The 16,797-nt window shown below is 43.9% G+C and overlaps 1 protein-coding gene across 1 annotated transcript in view; it reads left to right on the top strand.

The window, feature by feature from the left end:
* Positions 1–16,797, top strand: part of Nurf-38 (Inorganic pyrophosphatase Nurf-38) — a 120,865-nt gene that overhangs the window by 17,176 nt on the left and 86,892 nt on the right. The gene's annotated exons all lie outside the window — the stretch shown is intronic.

The following is a 16,797-nucleotide window of genomic DNA, read 5'->3' as shown; positions in this document are numbered from 1 at the left end:
GGCAAACTTATCCCATTCTTGATCTTGCCATTTCTACAGAGATGGACCATAACCATATCAGCATATCAGTAGAAATTGAGTTTTAGTTTAGGCAAGAATATAGCTCATGCTGATACTTAAAGTTGTTTACCATATGCTGAAGCACCAACTAATTGCTCTTTTTTTGGCAGAGACTGTTGTCTATGCAGATGTTTGATGACACCCCTTTGACTGTAAGAATGGTGAAGGTGTGAACCAACTGTGCTCAGTGAAGTAAAATGCTACTTGAAGGAGGCTGTCCATGGGAAGAGCTTTATCATATTTCAGGAAAAAGTATGAACTCATTTGAAAATGATGTTATTTTGGGGATAACCAGGTTGTGATTCCTCCACCCTATGAGCACCTTCTGAGTAAGTTTCGTGAAGGATATACAGGTGTGACAAGGATGGAGAGCCTGCCTGGAGGATAAGGCTGGTGGCAGAATTTGGATGAGGAAAAGTGTGTCCTAGCATCTGTTTGCTAACTAGTCTCTCAGTTGCTACCCAAGGCTCCTTGTATCCATGGGACTTTCTGAACTAACGATGTTATCTTATTCACATGGATTTTACTGATTCGTATATGAACCACATTTTTTTGGTGATGGTTGATGCCTCTTCCAAGTGGATTGATCTACAATGCATGAGGATGATTATGACTGAGACAATAGATGAGAAGTTCTGAGAGACCTTCACTGTTCATTATTTGCCACATGCAGATGGCACAAACAATTGGCCTACATTTACAGGTGGACAGGTGAAGTGTTTATGAAGCAAACACAGTTACCCTTGCCCATTCTTCTCCCTACCACCCTGCATGGGGTGGCTGGGCAAAAAATGTCATCAGAACACTGAACAATGATCTAAAGAAAATTCACTCTGGTGGCATATTTATGGGAAACTTTAAAGATTCTTGTTTCAGACAGGTCCACCCCTTCACGCCACCCTGCATCAGATGGCTTGGTAAAAAATGTCATCAAGACTGATGAATAGCCTGAAGAAAATGCAGTCTGGTGGCAGTCTGCTGGAGAAACTTTAAGCATTCTTGTTTCAGTGCAGTATCCATCCCCAGTGCAGTACCAACACCAGACAAATCCCTGGAAGGTTACAGTTGGGTAGAGTGTCTCGTTCTCATCTAGCACTTGTGTGTCTGATTCTGAAAAAATGTTCATGGAAATACAGTAGTCAGTCAGTCTCAGGAGTGGGACCATGCTACCAGATGTAGAAGTTTGTAGCAACCTGAAAGAGGTATGATGAGGAATTTTCCTTGAGAAACTCACTGTGTTTCATGGTGAAACAAAGCAGCTAGGTCCAGTTTCAGTCTTGGTAGACCAAGATGACAGCACCTCTGTAAACTGTCACAATGGCTTCCTTGCAACTGTATGTACTAGTTTTTAGATGTAAATATGTAGACACAATGTATAGTCAAGGTAACTTTTTATGTGTTCCATAATTTTCATCTTTCACTTGTACTAGTTCACAGATTTTAATAGCTGTTGTGAGTTCTAGGTGTTTTATTTTCCCTAATTTTCTCTTGTGTAAATGCCAGTTACCTGAGTTGTATGCTAATTTTAGAATAAATGAGCTAGATCATGACTAAGAAATTGGATTGTGCTCAGGAACAGAATTTGTAGTATCCTGAAGTACTGACAACACGCAGTTTGACAGTATAAGCAAGTTGTATGGCCTTGTTAGAATGTTCGTGACTTTGCAGCTTTTCTCATAGTGGCATTGTACTGACCAGTAGCCTAAGTAGAACTGCTCATGGAGACATTTCGTGGCTATACAGCAACTGTTTGTTACTAATGTCTTGGTAAAGTATGGAGGAAAGATGTGATTAACCTGCTCAGGATTTGATAAAGTGGAACTGCATTTGTTGCCCAATATGCCATATATAAATAAGGCACCTGCATGGGCATTGAAATGGTTCTGCTATAGACCCAGTGTTGAGTACAAGAAGGCCAGTCAGGAAAGTGACAACTCTAGATATGTTAGTGTCAGTACTAAAGAACAACCTTCCTGACCTCTTCCAAATGGATCTTACACCTTTAGAAAATGATATGCCTCCTAGAGATTCCTCCCCAGAAACCAGAAGATACGAGAACAGTCAATGAGGGGAATTCTGTAACCTTCTGACTGCACAGCATTTTTTGTATTAAAAAAAAAGAAGGAATTATGTTAGCCAGCATAAAGTTCCTCATTGTATCTCTAGCAGTAGAAGGGTTTGCTGTATTGTGATGTTTGTCCTTTTATTTGCTCAGGTTATTCTCGGCTAAAGATTATTGTTGGTTATCCTGGGTACAGTTAGCAGAGAAAGTGTTAAGTGGGTGTACACTGGGGAGATTGAAATAGTAGCTTGAGACCTAGAATAAGGCCATATGAGGTTATCTAATACAGTACTACAAATTGCCATGATTCTGTCTGTGTGTGGAAATAGTGGGCAGAGCTTAGGGGAGTGAAGTCATGAGTCCCAGTGCCTCCTATCGGCTGATCATGGAGCAGGAATGTATATGATGTCATGGGTATAGATGCATCCCATTGGTTGGTTAGGATGGTGGGTTGAGCTTCGGGGTGGGATGTCACAAGTTTTGATGCCTCTCAATGGTCAAGGGCTTTGTGGGGAGAGACTGCATTTTACCCCGCTCCTTGCTGATCAGTTATATCGGCTGACTAAGTTTTTTTGTGCTTTCACCAGTCCTTAGCTGTAGTTGGACTTCCATTGCTAATAAGCCAGTAAAACACAGGCCTCAGCCAGCACCACAATCCCATGGAGGTAAAATCTGAGAAGTTAATGTCCCTCTTTCATTCCTCATTCATAGAGGAATTGATGAAACAAAATAAATAAAGGAAGTGCCCTTATTGAGGCACCTGGCATGGGAAGGAGGAGGAGGATTAGGAAGCAGACTGGCTACTATTTGCCCTTTTACTTTGATGATGGAATGCCAGAGGGATGCCTTCCTGTGTGACACATAATTGTGCTGGTCCACACTCAGGTTGTACAAACATCCCCTCTCTTCTCAGTCCCCTGAAAGGAGGTTAGTGGTGTGTAGGAAGTCATCTTCAGCCTACAGTCCATTTGGTTCCAAGCCAGATAAACCTGAGGTCACAAAAACTCCATTGATGTACTGTGTTTTTAATTTTTGTTATATTTTATTTAAACAGTTTTGTTCATATTGGTAGCAGCACTCCAGAGTAGAGGAATTAAATATACCCCAAATCAACTCCTTATCAGAGTTGTGTGAAATAATTTGGCTGTAGCAGAAATGCAGTGGGAAAATGGTAATTGAATTGAAGGGATTAAGGGGGTAATAGAGGGTGGAAGTGAAATGGAGAGCAACGGAGAGGAGAGACTTTTGTTGTTACCCCTGTTTCATCTGGACATGAACCCAGTGGACTTGGGCTGAAAACTTTTTATAGTTCATCCTCCTTCTTTAGGGGTATGGGGACTGTGAGGGATGCTTGTATAACCCAGCAGCAACCCTGCATGCTTATATCGGTGCCATTACAGGAAGACATCTCTCTTCAGCACTCAGAAATTTGGGAGATCAACTCATTACTGCTGTCTGCTTACCACCTCATAGTCGCAAAGCTTGTAGGTCCAGAGACAAGGGTTCCTCCATCAAAGAACTTCTGTCTGTGTAGGATGATGTGCACTAAAGGGTTAACAGTGATGATGCCCAGAAGGAAGGCTTGTGAGTGTTTTAGATGACTGAAAGTCTGGGCTTGGTGAAATTAGCCACATAACTGCGATGATGTTTCCATAACACCTGAGATCGAATCCTGCTGTGGGGGCAGCTGGGGCCACCTGACTTGGGTTTTCATCCACCTTTGTGGGTTGGTAGGTAAATTGAGTACCAAGGGAAACACTTCGGTGAGGTAACAGGGAACTTGGATGATGCAGTGGCTGTGTATCTCAGGATTGTTGATGATTAACCACTACAGGTTTAGAGGCTTAAGTTGTGGAGGTGACCACCGTGGCAAAGCACCTTATGGCATCTGCTCCCTCGTTTTATCTTTTACCATACGTGATGAGTATACATCTTTGGTGAGGTAAGAGGCGTTTAAACCACTGAACTGCTAGACATCTCCCGTAGGCCGAGTAGAACGTCAAGTACTGTACTGTAGTTCTTCCACTTTAACGTGGACCAAATTTTCATCCTTTTGCCTTTTATTTTGCATAGTTTCAGCGTTAGAAACAGACAATTCTACGGCTTTGCATTCATTCTATGAAACTTCTTCGTGACAAGCGTCGTATTCAAGTGATAGCCTGTTGTTACAACTCTGGATTCAAGGTAGAGAAATAACAATTTTTGGCCAGGTTAAAGTGAAGAAACTATTGCAAGAACACATTCAAAAGTACTGTACGTCAGTTTGTAAGAGATTGATGGGTAACTAGAAGAAAGAGGATGGGAGGGGTGGTATGTTAAGAGAAAACGGATCCAGAGGGAGGGCTTGCAGATTGGGTTAGGTATTTTAGCTGAGAGGCTGGATTGGTGAGGTTAAACTCTTTCATTACTGTGAAACTTATTTTTCATTCCTGCTAACACCAGACGAATTTATTAAACTCTGCATGGACCACTAGCGGTGAAGAGGGGTTCATACAGGCCATATCAAACACCTCTAATAGAAAAGGTGTCGCATAAACTCGGTCAATTGATCTGAAGGTGGGGAGAGAGAGAGAGAAAGTACATTGTAGTGTGCATTTTTTTTTGTCGCCCCAGACACATCTGAAACTAAACCTAGTGAACTGCACCCCTAAGTTGCTCTTTCCGTAGTCCACCATTCGAGGGACATGTACAGTAAGTAGTGTACGTAGTGGATGAAATCAACACTGTGCTGTACTGGGATGAAGAACGTGAACTAATGGGTAGGGACATATATTGCAGCATTAGTATGTGAAAAGGGACGGACTAATGGGGCATGTGATAAAGTTACATGACGAATATGTGTTCTTAAAGTAGGCCAGTACTTGTATTTGGTTAATTTTGCATTCTTCACTTTCGCATTATAGGCTATGGCGACTTAACTTCCTTCAGTTACATGGATAGTGAGGTGCTGTGTTCAGCTGTAATTTCTTAGAATGAGGCGCTACGAAGTCTCCTCTACGAGCCTAAATCAGGAGGACTATGTGCGAGGTTGTGTTTGTAAGTTTTCTGGAGGTGAGACTACTGGCGAACGGGTTTCTTCCTCGTCTGGTTCAGCATCCCTCAGCAAAAACAGAGAACCTGCTCCTTTCCTACCCTCCTCTCCCTCTCTACTCTGCTTCACCCTCTCCCACTCCCTTTCCATCTCGGTCCTCTCCCCTCCCCTCCTCCTCTCCACCTTTACCTCTTCCTCTCCCTAACCGAGTGGGCAGGGGAGGGAGGAGGGGGGGAGAGCATTTCCCGTTTACCGTAACCGTTGTGCAATTTGTGTTCATAGTTGCTTGGCTAACATGATAGTTCGTTGTCTGCACTTACTGTTTCCAATTCGACTTACGTTAGCGCATACCGAACACTTTACACGTGGATGCGAGAGTTACATAGTGCATGGGAGGTGTTATACAGTGGTTGGGAGGCGATACAGTGGATGGGAGGTGTTATAATAGTGGATGGGTGGTGTTACGTAGTGGATGGGAGGAGTCACAGACGATGTGAGGTGTTACATAGTGGGTGGGTGACGTTACATAGTGGGTGGGTGACGTTACATAGTGGGTAGGTGACGTTACATAGTGGGTAGGTGACGTGACATAGTGGGTGGGAGGTGCCACATAGTAGATAGGAGGTGTCACATAGTGGATTAGAGGTGTCACAGTGGAAGGGAGGTGTTACATAGTGCATGGGAGGTGTTAGGTAGTGGGTGGGAGGCGTCAGTGGATGGGAGGTGTTAGGTAGTGGGTGGGAGGCGTCACAGTGGATGGGAGGTGTTACGTAGTGCATGGGAGGTGCTACATAGTGCATGGGAGGTGTTACGTAGGAAGTTGTATTCTCGTTAGCTCGGCAGGGTTCTTAGCCTATCAGAGTCTTACTATATGGCTCGTATTCATTCCCTTATATGATAAATGTGTAATCTGTTTTCATATTACAGAGGCCAAAAATTACACTAGAGAACAGTAAAGAGTAATATGCAAAGTCGCAAATGAGAGCTAGAACAGTGGAGTACTGTACAAAATAAATCGCATAGGTCATAAAATGCTACACGCTCCAGTCCAAAAGTCCTCTACCCAGGGGCAACGCCTTAGCCCTTCGGGGATGTCTGGCGTAAAACCAAATTATTTATTTTTATTATTTATAACAGTAAAGAGTAATATGCAAAATAAATCACTAAGGAAGAGGTGTTAGGGAGGTACTTTTCCCGACGAGAATACGGATTTGTGAGCCAGTTTTGTACATGATCATTATTAAGCCACATCCAACAGTAAACTAAGTAATTCAGATGGTATGACATTGCCAAGAAATGAGGTTACGGAGACAGATAGTTGTGCCTTGATGCTGATAATATTGCAATCGGAATTTTCTACGTCGTCTGTATTTTTTTTAAATGCATGGAAGAAGGAACCAAAGGCCAGAAGCCTGTAAGATTTTTACTCCGAGAGAGAGAGAGCTAGAGATAATGGAGAGCCAGATTCGAGATGTCCATTTCAAGATGCCTGGACGCACTGCGTTTGATAGACTGGAGTTCATAGACAGTAGGAAATATAGATAGAGGAAGACACTTCCAGAGTTGACATTTTGCATACACGAAGGATTGGGAGTAACGGTTAACTCTTGCATGAGAGAGTTGGACAGAAAAGGGATGAGAATTTGTTGCTAGACGGGTGCTACGCGCCCTGCGTAGTGGTGGAGGGATGCAAGCAGACAGTTCAGAGGAGCAGTGACCATTGAAGTAGCAGTATTACTCGGAATTTTTCACGTTATCTGTAGTACTCGGAATTTTCCACGTTATTTGTGTTCTGTCAATCTATAGCCAGACTCCGTAATCCAGTAAGGGTGGCCGTCTGTCAGAATTGTTTTACCCTGAGGGGCACTAACTCTCTGCCAACCCACTTGTTGACACGTAGGGAACACTTATGGATTGGTTATATGATTACCACCCAGCGTTGTAAATGGTTTCCTGGCTTGCAGGAAACCATTTGGCTTGTCGGTCAATGTAAGCCACCTGTAAAGGAGAGAAGAGTAGTAACAGTGTACTGGAAAGATGCGAGAAATAGGAAGAACGGAGGGCAGACACAAAAAGAATGATAAATGTGAAGGAAGAAGTAGGCAGCACTACATCAGTGAGTGGATGATGGTCGCCACTACTTTTCATCATATTACTCTTGAATTTTCCGTTATGTTTATCCTCGGAGTTTTCCACTACTGTATATTTTAATCGAAATTCACCACTATCTGTATTGCTCGGAATTTCCACGTTATCAGTTTTACCATGAATTTCCAGCGTTATCTCTTCGGGAAAACTGATAGGCACAGGTTTTCCCATGGACCCGCTCACGGCGAGATGCAGCCAACCTGATCGGTGAATGGACTTGGCGCGAATTTATATTAGAAGTGAAGATGAACCAACTGAGGAATTTTAGAGGTGAATGAAGTGGGAGAGAGATTAGGCGATTTTTTATTTTTTTTCGGATGAACAAACTAGGATACGTAAATTTGAGGGGTGAATGAAACATGGAATATAGGTTAATTTTTCAGGTGAAGGAACTTGGAAATGTAGGCTAGGTGAGTTTTTCAGGTGATCATTTAGGAAACAGGTGAATTTTTCAGGTGAATGAACTAGGAAAGAGTGAATTTTTCAGGTGAATGAATTAGGGAAAAGAGAATTTTTCAGGTGAATAAACTAGGAAAGTGATTTTTTAGGTGAATGAACTAGGAAAGTGAATTTTTTAGGTGAATGAACTAGGAAAGTGAATTTTTTAGGTGAATGACCTAGGAAAGAGTGAATTTTTTAGGTGAATGAACTAAGAAAGTGATTTTTTTAGGTGAATGAACTAGGAAAGAGTGATTTTTTTTTAGGTGAATGGACTAGGAAAGAGTGAATTTTTCAGGTGAATGAACAATGAAGGATATGTGAATTTTTACCGGTGAATAAACTGGGAAAAATTTAGTATATGCCTGGAGGAAATATCGAGGAAAGTGATTGAAAACTTGAACAGGTAATAAATTAATGAAAAAGTACAGGTTAATCGAATGAACTGAGAATATTTACAGGTGGATGAACTGACAGCATTTACAGGTAGGTGAACTGACAACATTTACAGGTGGATGGACTGACAGCATTTACAGGTGGATGAACTGACAGCATTTACAGGTAGATGAACTGACAACACTTACAGGTGGATGAACTGACAACATTTACATGTGGATGAACTGACAGCATTTACGGGTGGATGAACTGACAACATTTACAGGTGGATGAACTGACAACATTTACAGGTGGATGAACTGACAGCATTTACAGATGGATGGACTGACAGCATTTACAGATGGATGGACTGACAGCATTTACAGATGGATGGACTGACAACATTTACATGTGGATGAACTGACAGCATTTACGGGTGGATGAACTGACAACATTTACAGGTGAATGAACTGACAATTACAGGTAAATTCATTGACCTTGAAGGCAGATAATTACCTTAGAATGTGAACCTCAATCCTTTTTTTAACTCCATTAGGACGATTTTGTAATTTTTATTTTATTCTACGATTGTTATTTTGATTTTATTCTCGGTGCTTCAGACGACTTCAATAAGCTTAGAGACATTTCGAACTGGGAAGGTTAAAAATAGCATTAATTAATCTCCCTACCGCTAGAGGTCTCGCTTAAGTTTGGTAATATCGTTTGGAGGAGGCGAAAAAAGAATAACAGTAAAATTTGAGAAGTTTTATATACTTACCGGTATTTATTTGTAGTTTTATTTACACGAATGCATAATTTCAGGCGTCCTTCTTACAGTAGTAGTTTTTTTTTTATAAACCCCCTTCAGTATTTTTTTTTTTTTTTAAGGAAATTGGAGGTGTGTGTGTGTGTGTGTGTGTGTGTGTGTGTGTGAGGTGAATGATCTTAATAAGGGTAAGTGAACTGTGTAAATGTTAAAAAATGATTACATAGCGTAGTGGAGTTAGTTTGGAGGTAAATAGTGAGTGTTTGTAGAGGAGACAGAAGGTGAACGAACGCATGATGATGTTGATATAGGTACAGTATGAGGAAGCTTGCAGTGTTCCGTGTGTGTGTGTGTGTGTGTAAGAGAGAGAGAGAGAGAGAGAGAGAGAGAGAGAGAGAGAGAGAGAGACTTATTTGGTTGTTTGTAAGCAGTTGATCACGATGCATTTTTGGTCCTTTTTTTTTTAGTTTAACCTCAGTTGCCATCTAGTCATGTTGATTGTGTTGTAGCAAAATTTATACAGTGGAGTACGATGCTAGTCACGAAGAAGTGCTGTGGGATGGCAGTATAGGCGTGGTATTGTGTTTTTCTGGCAGTAAGTTACGTGACTGAAGCTGCAAAAGGATGACAATCTGGATCAAGTTAATGTGAAAGAACTATAATGATGCTTCTCTCTTCCAGTAAGCCCGTATTCTCCTCGGGTAAGGAGACTCCCTATGCGCCTCTTCCTTAGCGGTTTATTTTTGGGTATGGCTATTTAATATCCTTTTGTACGTTATTCATGCGGATTATGGTGATGTTTAAAGGATGTGTATAGTACAGAATAAGACAGTGAAGTGTAATAAGAAAAATAAATCGTCTAGGAAAAGGTGTTAGGGAGCTTCCATAACCGACGTAAATAGGGATCGTAAGGAATCTGTAGTACATGTGAGTTTGACAGGTTAAGTAGGCTATTGTTTTTACCTGGGTAAGATTTTCGACATTTTACAGCTTATTTCACGTTGCAGTGGCAGAAGACAGTGGTGCCGTTCTGCATACTTTCATAGCACTTCTTCGTGACTTGTAACCTCGTGTCAGTCTTCATACAACTCAGCTTTTAAGATGGAGAGATGGGGATTTTAGGCCAAGTTAGAGTAAAAAGAGTATAGTATGGTTTGTCTACCTTAATTTTTCTCCCATCTGTTGCCTGTTCCCCTTTATTAATACAGTAAGAGAATACAGCCACTCTTTATCCTTTCTCTAGCACTTCATCGTGACTAGCAACTTATTCTAGCGTTAATTTCTTCTTTGCACCTCAAAATTCAGATGGAGAGACGGCAGTGTTAGACCATGTGAATCTCTTAAGTGTGTTGACGTGTTTATCATCAGTCTTTCTTATCACCTGTCACCTGGCGATTTTGTTCAGCTTGTGGGAGACTTAGAGAGAGAGAGAGAGAGAGAGAGAGAGAGAGCAGTAACGCACAGTCAGGATGAAAATGACAAATTGTGTGTGTGTGAGAGAGAGAGAGAGAGAGAGAGAGAGAGAGAGAGAGAGAGAGAGCAGTAACGCACAGTCAGGATGAAAATGACAAATTGTGTGTGTGTGTGTGTGTGTGTGTGAGAGAGAGAGAGAGAGAGAGAGAGAGAGAGAGAGCAGTAACGCACAGTCAGGATGAAAATGAAGTTGTGTGTGTGTGTGTGTGTGTGTGAGAGAGAGAGAGAGAGAGAGAGAGAGAGAGAGCAGTAACGCACAGTCAGGATGAAAATAAGATGTAACCTCGTAAAAATGGCGCCATCGTTTGTTTTGCCTTGTGAGTGGAGTTTTAGGCAGGGGATTTGGATAATGCAGGAGGACTGAATTGAAAAGGAAGAGAGGAGAGGAGGAGAAAGGAAAGAGGAGGAGGAGGGGAAGGAAAAAAGAAAGAGGAGGAGGGAGAAGAAAAGGAGGAGGAGGAGGAGGGAAACAAATGGAAAGAATGAGGGAGGAGGAGAAGAAAAGAAGGAAAGACAGAGAAGGAGGAAGAAGGAAGGACAAGTCGTGGGGAGAAGAGGAGGAGGAAGAAGGAATGACTAAGGGGGGAAGGGGAGAAGGGAGAAGAAAAGAAGGGAAGAATGAGAGGAAGAGGAGGAGGGGAGAGAAGAAAAGGAAAGACAATAGAGGAGGAAGAGGAGGAAGTAGGAAAGACAGATGGGGGAGGGGAGAAGGAAGAGGGAAAAGAAGGAAAGACAAATGGGGTGAGGAGGAAGAAGGATAGACGATTGAAGAGGGAGGAGGAGGAAGAAGGAAAGACAGGGGGAAAAGGAGGAGGAGAAGGAGGCTACAGACAATTTAGGTGCAGTGAGGGATGACTTCTGCCTACTAGGTTCATCATCATCATCATCATCACCATCATCATCATCATCCATCATCATCATCATCCATCATCATCATCATCATCAGCCATTGCAAGTCCACAGCTCAACAAAGGCCTCCCTCAACCAAACATGAATTCTACTATCTTAATTATTTATCCAACACTTCCGCATCAAATAGTCTAGATCTTATATCATCTGGAGGTGGTATAAACTTAACTAAATATACGTCTAAGGATTATTTAAAGAGGCCAGTAATTAAGTCCTCGTTCCGGTATCTTCTTCAGGTAAATAGAGTGGTTGGAAGGTAGCAGGAATAAGCTAACACAATACGCCATGGTACTGGGAAAAAAATGTTAGAAAATTAATATTAAATAAGTCAAGGTCCGTATTTATCAAGATTATTACGGATTGCAGGATAAATTGGGCTCCATGACAGTTTACTCTTTCTACTTTACCTTGGCCCAAAATTGCCCTCGCCCCATCGTACTGCCGAGTTGTAACGGATTAATACGAATATGACGATAGTCACGAAGAAGTGCTGTGAAGGGGATGTACTATTGCTGACTCTCAATGTCGGTCCAGTGTCTGAACGATAAATTTCAAGACAGTGAACGATGACTAATGGAACATAGTGTTGTTACCTTCGAAGCCCAACAAACTTTGCAGAATATTGTAGTAGTGTTTCGTAATTCTTCGACCAAAAAATGGAGCGATATTCCCAACAGCAACTGTACAGCAGTAGTATATTATTATCATTATTGTTATGAATACTATTATTATTATTATTTGTTTAGCACACCTTACTGCCCTCTTCTGTATTACATAAATCTTTCCAATATAGTCATACTCTGCATTAACCAGCCATATCCAAAAATAAATCGCTAAGGAAGAGGTGCTAGGGAGCCTCCTTACCCAGCGAGAATTCGGGCCTATGAGAGAGGCAGTTAGATATGACAAACAACCCTGTGTACATTAGTCATTGTAAGTCCTGTCATCTTTCCTGCTTTTCCCTGCATGTAGCCTCTCAGTCAGTATGGTCAGTCCGCAGCAAATGACACTGGCGAATTTATATAGCTACGGATTAATTTAATCGGTTTCGGTTATTGTGGATTGTGATTAAATCTGAGGAGAGAACAGATGGAGAAGCGACAGGACATATGATGCCAGTTGTACAGCATAGGTCAAGGTGTAAATATTGAACAAAGGATTGAGGAAGCCAGGAAAGCTGTTAAATATGGTGACGTTATTTTACAGTTTATTTTTGTTGGGTGTCCAAGTGGTTAGCGTTGCAGCCTACTCTGGAACTTTCTCCATCTGTCTGTATTTCCTACTTCCTATGATCGCCAGTCTTTCAAATGCAGTGTGTCCAGGCATCTCGAAATGAACGGATCTTGAATTTGGCCCTTGTATCGTTATTTTTTCGTGGAAGGAATGATGTGCGAGATCCTGGCCTTTGGTTCCCTCTTCCTTGCATAAAAAAAAAAAATAATGTTGCCTGCCTGATAACGCCAGGGTCCGATCCTAATGCAGGCAACTGGCGTCACCCGACTTGGCTCAGGAGATAAAACGAGTACCTGCGTAACACCTTGGGGGAGTAACTGTAGCAACCTGGATGAAGCAGTGGCCTTGTATCTCAGGCGTGTGTTTTAGCTTGGGAGATCAGCACTGCGATTAAGCCCTCATGGTGTCTCCTCCACCTACACCTTTCACTCGCCACCTGCAGACGATTTATTATTACCATGGAAAGATTTTGTACTGAAGAGGTTAATGGAGGCTGTATCAGATCTATCCAGCTCGAAAAATCTCTGCAGATATGAGTAAAATCGTATGGTAAGAGGTATAATGAAATGAAAACACGTGTGGTGACTGAAGTGGTGGGGTAGTGAGTATGGTGGTGGGTGAGAGTGAAGTGGTGGGCTAGTGAGTATGGTGGTGGGTGAGAGTGAAGTGGTGGGGTAGTGAGTATGGTGGTGGGTGAGAGTGAAGTGGTGGGCTAGTGAGTATGGTGGTGGGTGAGAGTGAAGTGGTGGGGTAGTGAGTATGGTGGTGGGTGAGAGTGAAGTGGTGGGGTAGTGAGTATGGTGGTGGGTGAGAGTGAAGTGGTGGGCTAGTGAGTATGGTGGTGGGTGAGAGTGAAGTGGTGGGGTAGTGAGTATGGTGGTGGGTGAGAGTGAAGTGGTGGGGTAGTGAGTATGGTGGTGGGTGAGAGTGAAGTGGTGGGGTAGTGAGTATGGTGGTGGGTGAGAGTGAAGTGGTGGGGTAGTGAGTATGGTGGTGGGTGAGAGTGAAGTGGTGGGGTAGTGAGTATGGTGGTGGGTGAGAGTGAAGTGGTGGGGTAGTGAGTATGGTGGTGGGTGAGTGAAGCGGTGGGGTAGTAGTATGGTGGTGGGTGAGAATGAAGCGGTGGGCTAGTGAGTATGGTGGTGGGTGAGAGTGAAGTGGTGGGGTAGTGAGTATGGTGGTGGGTGAGTGAAGCGGTGGGCTAGTGAGTATGGTGGTGGGTGAGAATGAAGCGGTGGGCTAGTGAGTATGGTGGTGGGTGAGAGTGAAGTGGTGGGCTAGTGAGTATGGTGGTGGGTGAGAGTGAAGCGGTGGGCTAGTAAGTGGCTGAGAGATAGTGCTCCTTAGAGACCGGCGATGGAAGGGGTGAAATCTGGCAAAGGAGGTCGAGTCAAGTGGGAGTGTCTGGCTAGGTCAGTGTACTGTAAGCATCACCACCCCTCCCTTACCCTCCGCCTCTCCCCTCCTCTTCCCTTCATCCCTCTCCTCTCCCCTCCCCTCCCCTCCCCTCCTCTTCCCCTTCCCTCCATCCCTCCCCTCTCCCCTCCTCGTCCCCTTCCCTCCATCCCTCCCCTCTCCCCTCCCCTTCCTTTCATCCCTCCCCTCCCCTTCCCTCCATCTCTCCCCATCACCCTCTATAGCCTCATCCCTTCCCTCCTTCCACTCTCCCATCTCCCTCCTTCCCCTCTCCCCTGTCCCCTCTCCCTCCTTCCCCTCTCCCCTGTCCCCTCTCCCTCCTTCCCCTGTCCCCTATCCTTCCTTCCCCTCTCCCATCTGTCTTTACTCACCCCCATCCCGTCTCTCCCTCTCTCCCTTCCTGGAGTAACTCCACCCATCTCCCTTCCTGCCCACCCACCTATTCCCTTCTCTCTCCTCCCTTCATCTCCCTTGTCCTTTCCTCCGCCCCACCATCTCCTTCCTTCCCTCCACTAGTATCCCTCCCTGTTGCCACCTTATCTGCCCTCCCTCTTTCCTCTCTCTCCCTTCTCCCCTCCCCTCCCTCTAGCCACTCAGCCTCACTCTAATCCCCAGGACCCACATTCTTTTCCCTCTTCTTCCTTTGTTTCTCCCTGTCATGCATTTCTTGGCCATATCTTAGCTTGTCTTGAACCTTTCTTACCCTTGTTTAAATTGTCTTACCCTTTCTTGTAATTATATAAGTTTCTTGGTCGTATCCTAGCCTGTCTTGAGCCATTCATACCCTTAATTGTCTTTAACCTTTTCTTGTAATTTTCTTAATATTTTTGGCCGGATCTTAGTCTGTCTTGATCTTGTCTTACCCTTGTTTTGATTGTCTTTTGCCTTTCCATGTAATTATTAAGTTTCGTGGCCATAGCTTGTTTTGATCGTATCTTACCCTTGTCTTAATTGTCGTACATTTTCTTGTCATTTCTTAAGTATTCCAGGCCGCATCTTAACTTGTCTTGATCCTGTCTTACCCGTGTTTTGATTGCCTTACCCTTTCTTCCCATTTGCTCATCTTCCAGTGCTATGTCCGTCTGAGTTATTGCCATGTCGTCTTTGATACATGGGTTCGTATTCTCGTCGGACTCCCTAACACATCCTTAGCGATTTATTTTTGGATATTTCCTGTGTACAGTGCAGGTTTCTTTCTTCGTTCTGACTTGCCGTAGGTGCATGGGATAGATTAAAAGCATCTACTTTCCCGAGTGCCAGGGGGTTGTCTCACTCTCTTCAGGCCCACAGTGGGGGCGGAGGGACATTGGTTGCAAGATAGTGACAATGTGAGTTAACTTTTACCTGGTCTTGGTGTAGTGGTATGCTGCCTGGCTCTCACCTGAGAGTCCCGCGTTCGATTCCCGGCATGTTGGTAGTATATTGGATGATTTTTCCTGTGTACAGTACAGGTTTCTCTCTTCAGCAAGAGTGAAATATTGATGACGTAGTGGGATGAAGTGCTTAATATTTCCCTCCATTTTCTGTTCCAAGTTATATCGAAACACCCCCATTCTCTTCGCACTGTTCCTCTCACGTTTTTCTTTACTTCTTCTCAGTTTTTTCTTCCTCCATTTTTTTCGTTTCATTCCTACGTCCCACCTCCTTCACTCAGGCCTCGAACACATATTCCTACCCATCTTCACCTTTCCTCTTCCCCTTGGTATTTTTTTTTTCTTTCATTATGTCCTTCTCGCCACTCCCTTGTTGGAGCTTTCTCACTTTTAATATTTCTTGCATCAGTCTTCGTCGTCTTTGTGTGTGTGTGTGTGTGTGTGTGTGTGTGTGTGTGTGTGTGTGTGTTCATTCAGTTTTTTTTTTTTTTTTTTCAACTGTTCATCGTCACACCCTTCGCTCTGGCCATCCCACATATTTCCCTACCCGTTCCCCACTTTTCCTCTTCGTCTATCTGGTTAGGTCACCCACTTCTTTTGGTATCCGGGTCACCTCTACCCTCCCCTCTCCCATCCCTCACCTCCCATCACCCCTGCTACATCTCCCCCTGCCCAACATCCTCTGTCCACGCCTCTACTTCCCATACCTACCCCCTTCCTCCCACCCACTTCAATCCTTTACCACTCCCCTCCCCATACCTCTACCCCCCCTTCCCCTCCCCTCCGCTTTGCTATCCATGTTTTGCTTTGTACTTTTATCTCCCCCAGTCACACCAACTACATATCCCTGCCCCACGTCCTGTCTACACCTCCCTCCACCATACCTCTCCCCAGATCTCTTCCATTCCTCCCTCCTTCTTCTCTTCTCTCTACTCTCCCCCCTCCCACCCCTCCGCCATTTACCATACCTCTACCCTCCCTGTCCACTTGCCATTCACCCCTGCTGAACCTTACTACCCTGCATCCTCTGTCTGCGTCTCATAACCTTCCTGTGCCGAACCTCTGTCATACCTCTGTCCTGCCTCCTTTCCACGGGTTTTAATGGGGGGTTTGGTAGGAAGAGAAGCAGGAGGGTGAACAGTGAACTGGGCCAGTGGAATGAAAATGAAGAACAGTGATGAATTATAGATGTATGGTGTTGGTTAATTGCCACCTTCAATACCTGTAAAAATACCTCATCTTTCCTCATCCATCTCCTTTACCCCGCCTCTACCTTCTCCCTGGATCGATCTCCCTTATTCATCTCCCTGCATCTTTCCCTCCCTCATCCATCTCCTGCACCTCATCTGCACCTCCCTTCCTCATCCATCTTCTTGTACCTCTTTAGCACCATTCCCTTCCTCGCCCATCTCTCTGTAGCTCATTGCACCTTCCTGTCCCTCAGCCATCTCTCGGCACCTCTTCTGCGCCTTTCCCTCATCCATCACCCTGTCTTTCGTTCCACCGCACCACC

The sequence above is a fragment of the Coenobita brevimanus genome, chromosome 99 (assembly GCF_032717465.1).
Source record: "Coenobita brevimanus isolate Jiangsu-jjx chromosome 99, ASM3271746v2, whole genome shotgun sequence".
Lineage (NCBI taxonomy): Eukaryota > Metazoa > Arthropoda > Malacostraca > Decapoda > Coenobitidae > Coenobita > Coenobita brevimanus.
The sequence above is the reverse complement of the archived record's forward strand: the minus strand, read 5'-3'. Positions and strand labels throughout refer to the sequence as shown.